The following is a 15,859-nucleotide window of genomic DNA, read 5'->3' as shown; positions in this document are numbered from 1 at the left end:
AGAGATCGGACACGCGCCGTATCGATTTGCATGTCTGTTGCCTCCGAATGTGAGTTTAAGCTATTTACAGACATAGTCACGTCGTAACGAGTCATTTGGTGTCTTGGACGTTGGTCTTGGCGACGCTGGAATAGGCGGTTGTCACACTTTACAGCTTGGCTAATAGCTTCGTTGAGCGTTTGAGGATCAGGAAGAGATAACAGCAAGTCCTTCACATCATCCTTCAAGCCCCAATAAAACTGACTCACCAACGCCTCTTCACCCCAATTAATGTCACTTGCCAATTGTCTGAAATCCGAGGCATAGACTGATGCAGAGCGTGTTCCTTGTCGTAGCGATCGGATCTTTGTTGTAGCCCATCGAACTTTATCATGCTCGCCAAATGCTTCTGCAAACGCCTCTAAGAACGTTTTAAAGTTGCTCAGGATTAGCGATCGCTTCTCGAACAAGGGAGTAAACCAAGACAGAGCTTGTGCTGTAAGCAAGGTTCCAACAAGCCCAACACGCGCTTCCTCCGTCGGATAACGTTCGGGCTGTAAAATTGTTATCAACCTGATTTGGTTGACAAAACCTCGAAACTTGGAACGAGTTCTATCAAACTTATCCGGAAGACTAACTCGAGGCTCCTTTCGTTGTAGGACTACTCGATCTTGTTGAAATGGAGGTAGAACTGCTTCTTCTGGCGCAGAAGTTTGAGGCTGATATGCTTTAGATGGCGCTATCCCAGATGCTCCATTGTTATGGAGTCCTACCATGACTCCTTCGATCTCTGTTGTCCTATGTGACAACGAGGCAAGAGCATTTATGATGGCGTCTAGTTTGGATTCCAAACTTTCAGCCATTTTAACGTCTTAACCTTCGGCTAACCTTTAGAAAGAAGAAAAAAGAGTTTTGAAAAGAGGACAATATTGGTTCAGAGGAGAGTACTCCGCAACCTCTAAAACGCCTTAAGACTCCAAGATGAGGGGTAATCCACTCTCTCCAAGAAGAATAAGGCTCCAATATTGAGAAAGAAGAGATATCAGTTTAGAGGAGGGTAATCCGCAACCTCTAAAACACTAGCACACCTTCAAGAAGAGGGGTAATCCACTCTCTAACAAGAAGGAACTAGCTCTGATACCAGTGAAAATGTAGTCTCGACAAACTGTCACGGACACAAAATACAGACTTGAAATCTAACAAGAAGTTCAAGAAAAAGTGGCAGAACTAGATTAAACAGATGAGTACAAGAACAACACCAGAAAGGTGAGCTAGAACTCCAAGAGATGTGTTGTCGAGACTGAAGAACCCTTCAGCCTCGACTCCTATATATACTACTGAATAAGAAGCTTCTCGAGCTACTTCCGCTAACTAGGACGCTTCTCCAATAACTTCTACTAATTAGGAAACTTCTCGAGCAACTTCCTAGAATCTATCAGAATATTCTAGAACCTTTTAAGAATATTCTAGAACCTTCTAAGAGAATCTTTAGGGAATATTCTAAGAATCTTCTAGAACCTTCTAAAGGAATCTTTAGAGAATCTTTAGAGAATATTCGAAGAATCTTCCAATGTATGTCCATGACACATACGCATGTTGAGATACATCCATCGTTTATGTTTGAACTATCTACATCTATGACTCTCTATGCTAATTTCGACCAATCATTAAGAATAGTATTCCAATTAGCTATGAGCAAGCAAGCAATGCCTCTTGCTCTCCATATAATGGCAAGCATGGTATCGGACTCAAAGATATTAAAATATGCTCAAAAGCCTATATATACAACAACTATATCAAACATAATAAAGGAATACAATAGAATAAATATTATAATTGCTATATTGTCATACTCTAGATATGATCAAGAGGACTCTTTGTTGTTTAACAAGTCATCAATAGACAGAGAACTATTTTCAAGTATTAAATATGAAATTGTTGAGATTGTGGAAAAGAAGTTTATGAACGAAATCCTCGTATATATTCTAGATGGAGATATCTTACATGACAACAATGGCATTGTATTAGTTGGTCAACAAGTAAAAGATGGTGACACTATTGCTGCTAAACTTGTAATAACAGAAAAAAAACAAAGCATAGAGAAGATAGTACTAAAGAGCTTTGTTTCAGGACGGGTTGATAAAGTAACTAAGCACACAAGTGTCGAAGGAAACAATATAGTTAGAGTAAGAATATTACTATACAGATTTTCTATTGTAGGAGACAAGTTCACATTTTGACATTCACAAAAAGGCGTAATAGGAGCTATCCTATTACAAGAAGATTTATCATTTATCAAAGATGGGATAGCACCTGACCTTATAATCAACCCTCATGTAATACCTAGTAGGATGACTATGGGTCACCTACTAGAAATGGTAATGTATAAGATCTACGTACTAGACTCAAACAATACTAGAGATCCAATGCTTCCTTCAAAGTCGAAGTCTAGAGAGAGTAGCTGTATAGATGCAATAGCATTCAACAAAGCTCATAGAAGCTTTGAAGCTGATATAGCTAAACTCTCTAAAGAGAAGATGTACTCTGGTACTATAAGATTGCCTGTAGAAGCAAAAGTTGTAATTGGTATATATTACTATCATGCTCTTAGACATCAAGCTAGAGACAAAGCCCACTCTATATCAAAAGATGTCATACAAAGTCTTACAAAGCAACCAATTGAAGGACGATCAAGAAAAAGAGGACTACGATTTAGAGAGATGGAGAAGAATTGTCTTATAGCACATGGAGCAGCATAAATACTCCTTGAGAAGTTAAAGAACACTTCTGACTTGTGTGAGATATGGATATGTCATGATTGTAGTACGATATGCTCTAGTAATCTATGTATTAATTATAACGGAAGGAACACAAAAGAATATTATTTATCTTATAGCTTTAAGTTGCTAGCTCAAGAATTATCTATAGCTAACATAAGAGTGGGTCTAAAGTACACTTAACATTCATATCTTGTAACAAAAAAAAAAAATTATAACACTACTAAGTGTTATGAAATATATCAACAATACATGTTCCTACTTTTGATCTACTCCCTATTATTATATTATCAGATATACTTTATACTGGTTTTGCTACTCCCTTGCATGCAGCTCTAGCTAACTCTACTATTGTCCTTTCATTAGACGCTCTAGTGAAGTAGCTGTGACCTCTTTCGACAATTTCAGATATATTAACAAGTACCATCTTACCTTTATTTGTCATGAAGTTTGTAAGCAGATTAATATACTTATCATTAAAGCATACATCACCTTTGAGTACCTTTGATAATTCTCTTACTAATACATTTCTTGCAGCTTCTATCTCTAGACACTTGAGAACGTCTACAGCTGAGTCAGAGATGGTAAGCTTAGAGTCTACGAAGTCAAGTCCTAATGTACTCATTAGATTAGAACCTTTTGTCTTCACTTCATTGTTATTGATGAGTATATGTTCTATACCTTTGACGCCACAAATTTGTATAGGGAATATTATAGACTTAACTAGACCATATACGTACATTTCTACATCACTACTTTTTGCTGCATGTTGTACTGCTTTGTCTATAGTATGTTCGAACTCTGGAGAGATAAGTACACGTATGATATTATTTCCATACATTGGCTCAACGATTCTATCTCTTATCAGCTTCAAGCTTACTTTATAAGCTTTCATCTTCTTACTATCAACAATCATTCTAAATACAACACCTTTGTTGTAACTAGTAGGAGTTGTATAGAAGTCGTGCTTTTCTACTATTGCATACCACCAAGAGTCTAAATCACTTTTTATATAATACGATGACATTATATCAGGTATAGTAAGGTATACAAAATATGAAGGACTTGTATTTCTTGTGGTATGTATAGTCGATATTGATTGCTTGAATGAACAGTTCAAAATAGATTCTAATCTAGGTATTCCCTCAAGTACCTCTATAGCTGTAGTACTAGCACTGTGAAATGAACTGAGAGCTATCTGAGTAGTTGGTTGTCCAATAGATTGTGATGCTATGACACCTACATCCTCTCCAAGATACACTTGAGCTTGAGAGTACCTTGAAATGAATGCTTGTCTTTCATTCTCATTGAGCTTCTGTAACTGACAATGAGATTGTCTTATGTATGCCACTTTAACATAAGACAGTTTAGTCACTTCTTTGGACAATGTTGAGCAGTGTATTTAGGTTCTCCATAATATAAGCACAATTCTTTTAGACGGTGATGAGTCTTTTTTTGTTTGGTAAGAGGTTAAAAACATACCACATCAATTTGCATATCTTCTACTTTTGAATGTATGTATTGAAGAGATCTTCATGTTACCATCAAATTGTAGTAATATTGAGGCCCATTTGTCAGACTTTCAAATCAAAATTTAAAAAGTAAATTGTTGTATTTCACAGCAAAGTCAATTGTTTGACTCAATGTTTGAGAATCAAGTAACTTGAACATCAATTTCTTTACTTCATATTATAATCCATAGAAAAATTGGCTAATAACTGCAGCATCATCCCAATTAATATTAGTTGTAAGTTGTCTAAATTATGAAGCATATAACATTGTCGTGTTGTGGTTTGGCTACTATATGAAAATAATGTAATTATGTACTTAATATATAATTTACTAAATAATATGGTGAGAGCCATATTAATAGATTTTAGTTGGTTTTAGAATATAATTTGATTGTTACCTTGAAAAGAGGTTATTTAAAAATATTACTATAGAATTTGTATAACTTTAATTTCTTTTGATAATGGTTTTTAGGATCGGTTTTGATTGATAGTAACTTCTAAATACTTAGAGTCACCTTTGTTAGACATTGGTGATCTTTGAAAACTTACTATCAAGGATAAGAATTCGATGAAAAAGTAATTCAGATAAGTGAGGCTTTACTCAAAAAAAGGTAACAAAATATAAATAAACAAGTATGTATATTGAAAGAAAAATTGGAATGGCTATTGCCAAAAGACAAGAAAACTAGAGACCCTTGAAATTAGACTGGAAGCAAGAAAGGAATTGACAAGACTGAAGAAGGCTTCACTCTTGTTTCTATATATACTATCTAACTAGGGGCTATGTGGTGACATTCTATAGGACCTCCAATAAGTGTTGACTTTGTACGACACATGCCTTGACTTACAAGGCAAGTTTTTTTACATGTGAGCAATATAGTTAGCTTGATCTTCAAGCTAACAACATGTGTGGCACATGGCCAACTTATTGACCACCTTTCTAATCCAAAAAATCAATTAAAGACACCTATATAATCAAAGCAATGTCTATGAAGCTTCTAAGAAGCTTTCATAGCAAATACTATAGAATTAACTTATTTTTATCTATTTTTACTTACTTCTACCTATTTATATATGTAATTACTGGCTTACATGAGTATGTCCGTGACATTATCCCCCCTTCCAAGGACGAGTTCTACGAGGAGCGGTCATCATATATTGAAAAAATCTATGATGCAATAAATTATATTCACTACATACTTTGATCATTGTTCTCTTTGAAGATGATTGATAGGGCCTCTCAACCATCGATAGTGTCCCATACCAGGGCGAGAAGATCACCCAGTTATTTGATCATTGTTGAGGCCTTCATAACTTCCTTCGAATAGAACATTTGGAATACCATCAGAAGTTGTTCCTACCTCTAGTAAAATCACCAAACATCAGGAGTCCTTTTCCAAGTCGTGATATCAAACGCATTGTATCTCGCCATCTATTTGAGGAAGAACATGTCATTCTTAAAGATCTTCATCTCAATTGCATCATCTTGAAGGTTGTGACAATCGTAATGTCTCATCCGACACGTCAACAAATAAAAGCTCTTGAATCGAACCCATTGGTTGTTGGTTCTCTATCTCTTGAGCGTCACAACTATAAAGAAGCTACAAGTAGAATGTTATCTTACTTAGATGTTGTTTCTTTTAAAAAGAAGGTTTTTATCTTGATTTTGATAGATATTGTCGATGAAAAGCTTCCACCGCCTTTGCTGCATTTGTAAGATTCTTTACTAGCTCCCATGTGCATTCATTAATACCATATCCATGCCAATGGATAAGATATTCTAATTTATTTTGGCATCGCCTTGAATCTAAGACTTCTTCAACTTCAAACTCTTCATTATTATCCATTTCTATAGGAGGAAGTGGAGCTTGTCGTCTTCTTGGTATGTCCACTATCTTGTATGATTCAAGAAGAGATACGTGGAATACAGGATGGATTTTCATTAACTCCGGTAGATGTAAACGATATGTAACTGGATTGATTTGTGTAGAAATAGAAAATGGTCCCAGCCTTTAATAGTCCAACTTGTCACAAGGACGAGTGATCTTGATATTATGACAAAGTAGCCATACCTTATCATCCAAGTAGAATGGTGGTTGTTCCTTTCGATAGACATCCACATTGACCTTTTGTTGTTCTTGAGCTTCTTTTAACTGCACCTTCATCATTACATGTAGCTCTGATAAATGAATTGCCAAATCTTTCGCAACAGGATTATCAGCTTTTAAAAAGTCAAAAGTATCAAGTCATGGATGATAACCATAATTAGTAAAAAAAAGTATTTATTTTATAGAAGAATATACTGTGTTATTGTAAGCAAACTCTGCCAATGGCAAAAAAGTTGTCCAATCATCTCATTGGTAGTTAATGGTACATCTTAAATACTGCTCCAAAACTTGATTAACATGCTCCATTTGTCCATCAGTTTGAAGATGGAATACTGAAGATAGTTTTATATCTATTTTTAGAATCTTAAAAAAAATCTGCCAAAATCTTGATACAAATTGAGTTTCCCTATCTGATATAATATCCTTGGGTAATCCATGATAGCGATAGATATTGTCAAGAAAGAGCTTAGCTGTTTCTTCACCTGTGATAGATTTTGTACATGGTACAAAATGTACCATCTTGGTAAAATGATCTATCACGAATATAGAGTCATAAAAACCTGAGATTCGAAGATCTGAGATGAAGTCCATAGAAATAAAAGACCATGGTTGTTCTGGAATGGATAATGGCTGAAGAAGTCCAAAAGGTCGATGGCGAGGAGTTTTTGATCTTGAGCAAACATCACATGATTGTACAAAATCTTTGACTGCCTTCCACATTTGAGGCCACCAAAAATCCTTAGATATCAGCTCCAAAGTCTTATTGTATCCAAAATGTCCTGCTGCTGGAAAGTCGTGACAAGCTTGAGGAACACGTAAATGTGCTTCTCCTTTTGGAATACATAGGCATCCTTCGAAATAGAGTAGATTGTTCTTGAACTCGAATTTAGAAGGATCATGAGATTTAGAAGAACTATTCTTGATATCATGAACAAGAGGGTTTGAAGACATATTTAATTGGACTTGCTTGAGAAAAGTTAAATCAACAATCAATATTGATTTTATTGCTCGAAGATGAAATTGCTCCGGCTTCAAGAAAATCATTTTTTGTTGCTCAAAAGCTGCATCGTCTTCTTTTGATGCAAGATAAGAACGTCTAAACAAGGCATTAGACAAACCTTGTTGTTTTCTTGGCCGATAAGTTATGATGAACTTGAATCTTGATAAAGACATGCTCCAACGAGCTTGACGATGATTTAATACGCGTGCTGACATAAAATATTCAAGGTTCTTGTGATCTATATATACGGTGATTGGACTAGAAGCGCCTTCTAGATAATGACGCCATTCTTGAAAAGAATCCACAATTGTAAGAAGTTCTTTGTCATGGATCTCATAATTGATTTCTGCTACTCAGAATTTTCTTAAATGAAAGGCTACTGGATGAAGTTTGTCATCTATTTCCATTTGTGACAAAACTGCACCCAGAGCAAAGTCTGATGCATCTATTTCCATAAAGAATGCTTTAGAAAAATCAACACAATACAAGATTAATGCAAAAATAAATGCTGTCTTCAAAGATTCAAAAGCAACTTCCGTTTCTTGATTCCAATGGAGTTTGTTTTGATAAGTCAAACGTGTAAGTGGAACTGCAACTAGAGAAAATTCTTTGATGAAGATTCAATAGTAGTTGACAAATTCCAAAAAGTATTAGACATCTCTTACCATTTTAGGAATCTTTCAATCATAGTTTGAACTTTCTTAGGATCCATCATAAGTCCATCATTTGAAATGATGTAACTTAAGAAATTGACTTGAGTAGTGTAGAATACATACTTTTTTATCTTGGCATAGAGTCTTGCATCTCTTAATTTTTGTAACACACAACGAATATGAAGTTTATGTTTTTCTAGATTCTTAGAATAGATCAAGATGTCGTCTAGATAACAGACCACAAAATCATCCAAAAACTCTCGAAAAACATCATTCATTAGATGTTGAAAAGCTGTTGGTGCATTTGTAAGTCCAAAAGGGATGATGTTGTATTCAAAATATTCATACCTAATTCAAAATGCAGTCTTCCATCCATCTCTTTCTTTGATGCATACTAGATTGTATGCTCTTTGGAGATCTATTTTTATATAGATCTTAGCTTGATTCAACTGATCAAGAAGTCCTGATATTAAAGGTAGTAGATACCTATTTTTGATAGTAATCTTGTTGAGTCCTCGATAATCAACACACATCCGCAATGATCCATTTTTTTTCTTCACAAATAGAATTAGAGCTCTTGCCAAAGATTTAAAATGGCGTATAAAATTCTTAGCTAGATTTTCTTCAATATACTCCTTGAGTTCAATCAACTCATTTTGTAATAAACTGTAGATTGGTCCGAATGGCAGTTGTGCTCCTTCTTGAAGGTCAATTGAGCAATCATAGGGACGATGTTTCGAGAGTATATCCATATTTTTTTTTCAAATACATCTTAAAATTCTTGATATTGGCTTAGAATGCCACTTTAAGTCTTTCCACCAGTAGAAACAGGTGTGGCATAAATAATATATGGTGATTCTTTCATAGCAGCATGCAAGAAAGCTTTTGTACCTATAAACACAAGTTTAATTGAATTGGACTTATGACTCTCTACTTGATTAACTACACTGTTAATTATACTTTTAGAGAAAGTAAGAGTTTCGAAAATCCAATCTATTTAAGGGTTGTATTTTTCTAACCACGATAAACCTAAAATGATAGGATTAGAAGGAGATCTAATAATATTAAATATGACAAAGCTATTATGACCATTGATTATTACTTCTATAGGAAGGATTTTGTGAATAATATCTCCAGAAGACAATGGACAACCATCTATGACTTCTATATGAAGAAGTTTAGTTTTCTTTACTAAAGATATGCTATGTCTTTTAGTAAATTCTTCATCTAAGAAACACGCTGAGGCTCCTGAATCTAACAAGGCAGAGGCTTTGTAATGTTTAGGTGCTAAAATAACATTTAATGTAAAACAAGGAGAGGGCTCTGAGGAGAGAATAGGACCTTTACTAGATGTTGTGTAAGGTTCCAGCCACACGGTCCCTATTGTAGCTAGACAAACTTGTTTTTCGACATATTATCTTCTTTGACAGCCATACTCCTCATTTTGTAGTTGCATCGTTTCTTTGGATTATGTTGAGCAGTGAGTTTTGGTTCTCCATAATATAAACATAATCCTTCTTGACGACGATGAGTCTTTTCTTGCTCAATAAGAAGTTTGAAACGTATTACATCAATTTATATATCTTCTACTTTCAAATGTATGTATTGAAGAAGTATTGGTATTGTCATTGAATTATAGTAACGTTGAAGTTCACTTGTACGGTTCTTAGATCAAAATTCGAAAAGGTAATTGTCGCACCTTACCGCAAAGTCAATTGCTTGACTCAATGTTTGATGATCAGATAAGTTGAGCATTAATTTTTTTATCTCATATTGTAATCTATAGAGAAATTGGCTAATGAGTGCAACATCATCCTACATGATGTTGATATGTAGGTTGATATCAGTTGTAAGTTGTTGAAATTGTGAAGCATACAACATTACTAATCGATTGCCTTGTTGTAAAATACAGATCTTATTGGTTGCAACACAAATTGCATTATGTTCTCCAAACATGGATTGAAACTCCACTAGAAAAGCCTCTAAATTATCCAATATTAGATCTCGTCGTTCAAAAAAAGATGAAAACCACGATAGTGCTGAACCTGAAAGAAGCACACCAATGAATCTAACTTGAGATCCTGGAGTTGGATAGCTTTGGGATTGAAGTTCAATCACAAGTTGCACTTGATTGATAAATCCTCAAAACTTAGATCTGGTGCCATCAAACTTCTTAGATAGGACAATTCTTGATTTTCTAACATTAAAAGGACGTTCTACTATAAAAAAAAATGACATGATTTGGTGCAGATGTTGAAGCAGCTCCAACCATTTCTATATCTTCACTTCCTGCCAATCTTGTTGCTCCTTGTGGTGGTAAATTGAGTTGATGCATTGCAAGGATTAACTCCCTCAGTTGCTCTTGCATTTGTGCTATTACACTCTTCATTTCAGCAAGTTCTGCCATGATAACACTTAGAAAACAAAAGATGTCTAATATTGCTCAAGACAAATAGAACAGAGGACTTGAGAACAAAGAAAATACTAAAGACAATATCAGTTTAGAAGAGGGTAAATGGCAACTTCTAATATGCTTATATCTTATCAAGAAAAAGAGGTAATCCACTCTTAATCAAGATTAGACAAAGCTTTGATATTGTAGGTGTACTCTTGTTAATCTGTCAAGGATAAGAACTCGATGAAAAAGTAATTCAGACAAGTGAGCCTTCACTCAAAGAAAGATAACAAAATAAAAATAAATAAGTATGTATATTTAAAATAAAATTGGAATGGCTATTGCCAAAAGACAAGAAAACTAGAGATCCTTGAAATTAGACTGGAAGCAAGAAAGGAGTTGACAAGAGTGAAGAAGACTTCACTCTTGTCTCTATATACACTATCTAACTAGGGGCTATATGGCAACATTCTATAGGACCTCCAATAAGTATTGACTTTGTACGACACATGCCTTGACTTACAAGGCAAGTTTTTCTATATGTGGGCCACATAGTTAGCTTGGTCTTCAAGCTAACAACATGTGTGGCACATGGCCAACTTGTTGACTACATTTCTAATCCATAAAAATCAATTAAAGATACCTATAAAGCCAAAGTAGCATCTATGAAGCTTCTAAGAAGCTACCATATCAAATACTATAGAATTAACTTACTTTTATCTATTTTTACTTACTTCTACTTATTTCTATATGTAATTACTAGCTTACATGAGTATGTCCGTGACACTTATTTTGGTTGTCTTATTTGATATTTAGAGTGTAAATTATGTAAATCTTTAAAGAAAAGGATTGAAGAAGGGTTTTAGTAGCAAAGAGAGTTTAGGGCATCTATATAGATGAATAGAGATGGATGATGAAAATCTCCATTCTTATTGGTCAAAAATCATGACCAATAGGCTTTGAGGAGGCTGCCCGAGGCCATATTAGAGATTAGGATTAGTTTTCCGGCCCCATTCGAGCTTAGAAGGCTATGGTCTGTAAGTTTAGGGTTTTGGCTATGGTTTTGGTGCAAATTTTGTATGATTTGGAGTTTATATAAAGGAGATATAGGCATTCAAAGTTAAGGTACTGATTTAGTAGCTACTGTCACTCTTTTTGGTATAACGCACACGTAAAGATAGCAATTGAGGATTGGCAACTGCTACTAGAGAGAGCATTTTTGTCACTACACTTTTTACATACTTCTTACTAGATTCTAAGTTGAAGTAAAGGAGTTATTGGATTTCCAAGTCAGTATATGCAATTTAAGGGTAGAAAGTGAACCGATTTACTAGTGGTTGTGTCTTGAGCTATATCTTGAGCAATTTGACAAGGTTTTGGCTCAAAATATCAGAAAATATATAATTTCATGTTAATAAACTTTATACAAAGGTTTGATGACTTTTGAGTATTGGAGTCTTGAGATATTAAGAAAATAGTACTCAGGTGCTTGGAAATTAGGATTTAGAGCATCTACAAGGGTTTTTTAGATGTCAAAAGATTGGAAGTTAATTTGTACTTGGTTTTTTTGTAATTAAAGTTAAGGGTTAATTTTACCTATCCTATAAATTTGAGACAAATTGAATAGCTAGATCAAGAGTTATAAATTGCTAAAGTTTGAGATGAAAGAACCTTTTGCGGAAAAAATATGTTTTGAAGGGATTTTGTTATATTTTGAGTTTTATACAAATTAAAGGAGTTTTGGAAGCTTAGAAAAGATTCATATAAAGGTTTAAGCTAAAATTTCTATAGTTAGATATTCAGTATATTTTCAAATAATAAATCACACTATACGACAAACATAGTGAACCCGACATGAAAATTTCTAGGATAGAGAATTTTGAAGAAATATTTTTAATTTTCTATCATAAAAGGAGGGCAAGGAAGTGGTAGTAGGAATTGCATTGGGATATCTCCATTGCAACTTGATCCTGCTATAACTCAAATGTTTCAAGTATTTATACTTTTTATGCAATAACAACAAGTAGTGGAATGCAAGGAAGCAATGACTACTAAAGCCTTGCAATCTATTGTTGGTTTATTAGATCAATTTGATGGAAGAAATATTTCTAAGTATCTTAAGTATTATTCTCTAAAGATGGAGTTTAATAAAGTGCTGGAAAAAGATATGATCCTAAAATTTGAGCTTATAGTTGTACTAGAGCTTTATAAGCATATAATGGAGATTATTCAAAATCATGAAGAAAAATGGGAGGATTTTAACCTTCAACTAAAAGAAAAGTATTCTTTGGAAGATGAAAAAAGGAGGACAAGAAAATTATTTATAGAATGGATCAATAAATCCAACAAGAAGTTGATTACAACAAAGTTATTTTAAAAATTTGAAAGACAATTTCTTCAATTGTCTCGAGTGGAAAAGCTTATACTTGAAAATGATAAGGTCAAGTTATTTCTTCAATAAACTAGCAATGATTTACAAAGGAAGTTGAAATTACTATTGAAAGATAATACAGAGGATAATGGACTTATTACTAATTAGAAGAAAGTCTCTCAAGCTGTGGACATACTTACTAAAAGAGAGTACCGGAGGAGTAAGGTGGTAGTAAGGTAAGAAACTAGACCTCCACTAACTACAATATCTCATAGGCAACTATCAGAACCTACTATACTAGTAAGTACTATTTTAATTCCTATGTCTGTAGTTGCACTACAAAAAGATGCAATTGATGAGTTGATAAAAAGAATAAAAGTCTTACAAATCAAATTGACAAAGCTAGAGAAGAAAGAAGGATTATCTGAGATCAAACCAGCATCAAAACAAGGATATATACAAAGATGTATTTAGTGTGATAGTATTGAGCATCCTCTCAAGAAATGTGGAGATTTTACTAATATTCTACAACAAGAAATAATTTTATGAAAAGATGAAAAATTTGCATTGCGAGATACACATGAGTTTTCCAAAACCAATTTTGAAAAGGAAGGGATAAAGAAGGTTTTGGAAGAGCATTTATGTCAATAGGCTATGGCATCAAGGGAGGCTACTATTTATGGCATTGAGGCTATAAGAAAGAAAGATGATGTTTTTGACAAGCATGTAGACACATAGGATTTGTGGAGATATGCTATGATTCATATGGATAAATGAAAAAAAATAAGAGAAGAATTGTTCAAGATAGCCATAGTGATTAAGAATGCCACAACATGGGATGACATTGTAGATATTATGTGTATACATGCTTATTTGGCAAAATTCCAATATGAAGCTTTAATTGAAGTAAAAAAGAGAAGAAATGAAATAGAAGAAAATTTTGAAGAGTCAATCAATAAGAAAAGATCTCAAAGGCATGCAGAAGCAACACAAAATAAAGAAGTATCTACACCACAGGCTAATAGATCATCTTAGGCTAGGCCATCGATACGGCACCTTAGAAATATACCATTGCCAAAAGAAAAATGGAAAGAAAAGATGGAAGTTGAAAAAGACAAAAGAAAGAGTAAGCATGTTACTTATAAGCTACAATTAGATATAGAAGCAGCCACAGATTTGAAAAGAGTGTTGGAAGAAAGAGTATTAAATGCCAAAATTGAATTTACTTTATAAGAAATTTTGGACATTGCAAAGAGAGAGTTTCATGATGTCATCATCGACACCATTAAACAAAAGAGGTAGTTGATAAGAGAATCTATTGTATCTAATGCTTTAGATATAATCTTGATTAAAGAAGAGGAACATGAATTGGCAGAATGTTGTACCAATAAAAAGTTATAATTTGATTTGAATGAATACAAGGATGATGAAAAAGGCCCTAGATACTATACTAGGAGACATTGGGCTAGAGCCATCAAAGAAACTTTAGTAAAAATGGAAGACTTGATAGAACTAGTAATTATTCTTATTGACCATAGATTTGAAATTAATATTATGTCAAAAGAAGTCTAAAAATATGGAAGGTGGTCCATTGATATTAACCATGGTTGGGTGATTTGGATAGTAAATAATACACGAGGAGATCTTTATGGTGTTTGCCCAAATGTGAAGGTAATAAATGGAGATGTGATCACAGAACAAAATTTTTTTGTTCAAGATACCACTTCATATCTAGTGATTCTTGGTCAACCATATATTACAATTGTGAGGATGGAGACCAAGGTTTTGAATGATGGATTATCATATGCTTGTATTAGAAGTCAAGATGAAAAAAAGACAGTGCAATTTCTAACAGTACTTACAGACCATGAGCGCAATCGGGATTATTTACGAAGTGATTTATTACCAAGGGTTAGTGAAAAATTTACGGATTTTTGTAGGATACTACTATAGAGTGGGAATGCAATGGTACATCAAAGAAAGTACTTTTGTAAAAAAAAAAATACCTTTTGTATAGAAGTTGTAAAATTATCTAAGAATGGATTTGTTATCTATACACATCTTAATGATCTACCAAAGTGGGAGAAAAAAGTTGTGCAAAGAACAAAGCAAGACCTAAAAAGAGTGGGTGTGTTTGATAGACATGATAAGATAGTAGGTGTATATATACACACTCATTTAGAAGATTTTATGAAAGAACTTTTAAAAGTTGAACAAGGAAATGAAGATGAAGTGGTACAAGTATATTCAAGAGAGTTCTACTCACCTATACAAGCATTTCAAGATTATGAAGTCAAAATTGAAACTAGGTACAAAACCGTGGAAAGAAAAATAAAACTTGTAGCTATACCATTGCCTAGTAATTCCAATTATCAAGTTCAATAAGCTTTAAAAGAAAAGGGCTTTCGGGATCCTAAACAAAATAGCCACAAGATTACCAAGATCACACTTGATGAGTTGAAAGTAGGATCTACAAATTTTCTATTATCTATTGAAGAAATGGAATTTAGAAATATGTTAAGTACATATGGAAAGGCTTTTGCTTTTGAATCTTTAGAAATTGGATGTGTCGATCCAAGTATTGTGGCACCAATATTTACATTTATAATTTTGCATGTTTCTTAGGATTTAAGACCAATTTCAATGCCTAAAGCACATCTACTTAAACTTTTGGGCTTTTGAAAGAAAAGATACAAATGAAGATCTTAGAACCATCATTTGCACCATATTCCAGTCGTTGGTTTATAATACCAAAAAAAAATAGAATACTATGATTCATTAAAGATATTCAACCAGTAAATCAAGTGACTATTAGAAATATTGAAGTTGGACCAATTGTTAGAGAATTTGTTGAGGCATTTGTCAATAGAGCTATGTGCTCTATTGGAGATCTCTATTTTGGATATGATCAAATTCAACTAGCTAAAAGAGGCAAAGATATCACTACTATGAGGACATCTTTAGGGTTGATTAAGATGTGTACATTGCTACAAGGAGCAACAAACTTGGTAGCTCACATGATCAATGGGATAAATAAGGTTCTTAGTGATTTCATTCTAGAAAAA

This window comes from Physcomitrium patens, chromosome 5, assembly GCF_059467195.1.
Source record: "Physcomitrium patens ecotype Gransden chromosome 5, ASM5946719v1, whole genome shotgun sequence".
In the NCBI taxonomy this organism is placed as follows: Eukaryota; Viridiplantae; Streptophyta; class Bryopsida; order Funariales; family Funariaceae; genus Physcomitrium; species Physcomitrium patens.
This window is presented reverse-complemented; position numbering follows the sequence as displayed.